We start from the raw sequence: 3,530 nt of genomic DNA on the forward strand, positions 1-3,530 counted from the left end.
AAAAAGTGCTAAATTGAAAGTTGGAGGTGTAAAGTTAAATAATAAAAAAATATTAAAAAGTTACATATTTTATGTTTTTAAGTTGGTGGATTAGATGAATTGGCTCACCATATTTTTTAAAATAAAAGAAATAGTTAAATGTTTATGTTCTTAATAAATAAAATTAAGAGTTACAATTTTTTCTATTAATAAAACAGGATATTTATAATATATATATATATATATATATATATATATATATATATATATATATATATAAAAGGAAAACGTAACATCTTTTCCTTTTTTCTCATTCTTATAGAAGCAGAACCCTTCTTGTATTGACTCATGCTTTAGGATGTGCATGACATTGATATTCAATCTCTTGGTGACAATGTCAACGAAAATTGAGCATTTGAACTTTGAAAAATTAATGGTGCAAACGCTTCAAGTGAGGTTTTAACTTATAAATGCTTTAAGTGTTTTTTCTTTTAAAAAAAAATGCTTTAAGTATGTCTTTAAGAAACGCCTTAAGTTAACACGTACTAATAACACGTGAAATAAACGAAGGAACATATTCAAAATAATGGGTGTTAACAAAAAAGTGCCAAAAGAAATATACTCATTTGTGGCGGTGAATGGAGTTGGGATACTATGGCAATTTTATCAGATCGCCAAAAAAAAAAACGTTAATAAATAAAAAATCAAAAAAAATTTATTTTAAAAGAATTAAAAATATTATTTATAAACTTTTAATAATAAAAATTAAAGAAATTTTTTTTAGTGATAATAATCAAAATTCATTCATTTTATAAGAATTAAAATAATACTTAAGTCAAAAATAAATTAAGCATAGCATCGACTAATAAATGAATTATATTTTTAAATACTATTAACTTGTTTTTGGACATAAAATTAGCACTAGTGTTGGAATAGAGTCAATTTTTTAGAGTTGCCTTTGAACCGACTCTAATGACCTGTTTTATTGTAGTGAATCATATTTGTTATCAGATGAATTTTAATAATAATATTTTTTTTAGAAAAATTGCATCGATCTTTGTTGAGATTTTTTTAAATGACGTATCTCTATTTTAATTTTTAATTAAATACTAAAATTTCTTATTTATTTATTTAAATAACTTATATAATTTTTTATATAAGATAATATTATTTGTATATTATTAACCAAGAATAAATTATTAAAATAAAATTTAATATTTTATTAAATTTTAACTCGTAAATTATATCATGTTATGATTTAAAAACTATATTAACCTTAAAGAACAATTTCAAAAAATTCATTGAAAAATTATTATGTTAAAGTTTTTAAAATATAAAATTTTTCATAAAAAGAATATTATACTTAACGAAAGATATATATATATATATATATATATATATATATATATATAATTGATAGAGTATAAATTAATTTTTATTTTTTCTTTTTTTCATTTTAAATAATGACGTTATTCTAAGTATAGTCTTTAAAAAATAGAGGAAAAACAAATTTTAAGGCAGGTAAGTGCAATTTTTTTTTCTTTTTCTTTTCTTTATATTGTGATGATTATGTATTGTCTCTCCTCCCTTCCCACCCGCGGAAAAAGAAATCTTAATTTAAACAAAATCTAAAATAAGTATAGATCAAAAGGATTAAGGAAAATGTTAAAAGATAATTTTATTTCACATTCATAAGCTAATGTTTGACCTTACAATTTTTCAAATGAATCCTTTATCATTCTTGATCTGCATTATTGGGGTACTCAATATATAGGGGGAGCACCATCATAAATATTATCGGATACAGGTGGATTGCACAAACACATGCCATCAGCACAAGTGCATTTAGGACAAGTTGGACAAAAATGTTTACAATCTGAGTTTTTCCTACAACCTCGTCCAGGAGTTGGGTGTTGTGCTTCAGATTTCATACTCAAATCTGAATCCGCAAACAATACATGAACGTAAGAACAACCTTGTAAGTGATGAGTAAAAGATATAATTGATGTGAGGGAAAAATCACAATGAAACATTGTATAGGAAATTGACTCATTTGATCATAGGTGATATGATTTCTTACCTGAGGCAATAATTATGAAAGACAATAAAAATACCAATTTGATCGAAGACTTCATTGTAAACTGCGTCTTATCAAAGAATATGATCATCCAACACTATTCCATCTTAAACTTATATATATATATATATATATATTGGAGGGTTGAAACGATACCAATGTAACTTTTACTAAGTGTTACATCGCTCAATAACTTTATATTAAAAGTGAATTTTGTAAATCCAACCGTTAGATTGAAAGTTCTTTACTCTTAGATTATATATACAAAATTTTATATTAATCCAAGATGATTTGATACTTTATTCTTATAAAATAAAATTAACGTAATATATTTATTTCAAAATATACTATAATATGAACAATTTGATTACCCTCAAGTTGTTGTTCAATTTTAACAAAATTGGATATACACATATAAAATGATATGAACTTTCAATCTAACGGTTGAATTTACATAATTCACATTTAATATAAAGTTATTGAATGATGTAACTTTAACTAAGTGTTACACCATTCAATAACTTTATATTAATTGTGAATTTTGTAAATCCAACCGTTAAATTGAAAGTTATTTACTCGTAGATCATATATACAAAATTTTATATTATATAAATTTAAGAACTTACTCTGTTTAATAACTCATGTTCTATATCAAATCTCAACAATCTAACCGTTGAATTTAAAGTTCTTAAAGTATATATCAAATCTACAAATTTTTTTAAAAAAATTGAAAATTATTTGATACTTCATTTCATTAATTCAAATTGATGAATAATTATAAAAAAAATTTAGAGTAAATTTTAATAAAATCAACTTTATTTAATATTTTTAACTCAAAAATACTTTAATAATAAATGAGAGCATTATGTATTATATGTGATTAAAGATATTTTAAAAAATGTAGTGTATATTTTTGTGTAAAATCATGTAAATTAAATGATTGAATTCTTATACCGAGTGAAATTAAGTTTTTCCCCCTTATATATTGGCACAAAAGAAGGGAGTACCTAAAACATTTGCACTTATAAGTAATTATATACGTGCATGTTCATACATTTATTATCTTCATTAAATATACTAGTTATTACAAACCTGTCATTACGTCTACATTGGTTTTCTCTAGGTACATATTAATTTTGTTACTTCAATGCTCTTTTTTTTTTTTTTTTTTTCAAGTATTAAGTGAGGCTTTGGTTCCCAAATATTAATTGAGTTATTTTAATTTGTCAATATTATGATTTTATAATTTTAGGGGGTGTATTGGTTTAGGATTTCGTAGAATTTTAAAAAACTTTTTTTAAGTAAAAAAGTCTATTGGTATTCAATCAAGATTTTATATCACTTAAAAACAATCTAGTGGTATTCAATATGGATTTTCAAGATTTTTTAAAGAGTCCATTAAAATTCACTTGTATTCATTTAAGATTTTTTACGACTTAAAAACAGTCCATTGGTATTCAAAAATATAAGGATT

At 22.7% G+C, this 3,530-nt stretch overlaps 1 long non-coding RNA gene across 1 annotated transcript; it reads right to left on the reverse strand.

Annotated features, from left to right (window-relative positions):
• Positions 1 to 1,632: 1,632 nt before the first annotated feature.
• On the reverse strand, positions 1,633 to 2,294 carry LOC109788213 (uncharacterized). Its single transcript, XR_002238710.2, has 2 exons — positions 2,060 to 2,294; positions 1,633 to 1,918 (listed from the first exon to the last, which is right to left on the reverse strand). It is a non-coding gene; the product is annotated as an uncharacterized LOC109788213 (long non-coding RNA).
• Positions 2,295 to 3,530: the final 1,236 nt, after the last annotated feature.

Source organism: Cajanus cajan, chromosome 10 (genome assembly GCF_000230855.2).
Source record: "Cajanus cajan strain Asha chromosome 10, NIPB_CcT2T_4, whole genome shotgun sequence".
NCBI lineage: Eukaryota > Viridiplantae > Streptophyta > Magnoliopsida > Fabales > Fabaceae > Cajanus > Cajanus cajan.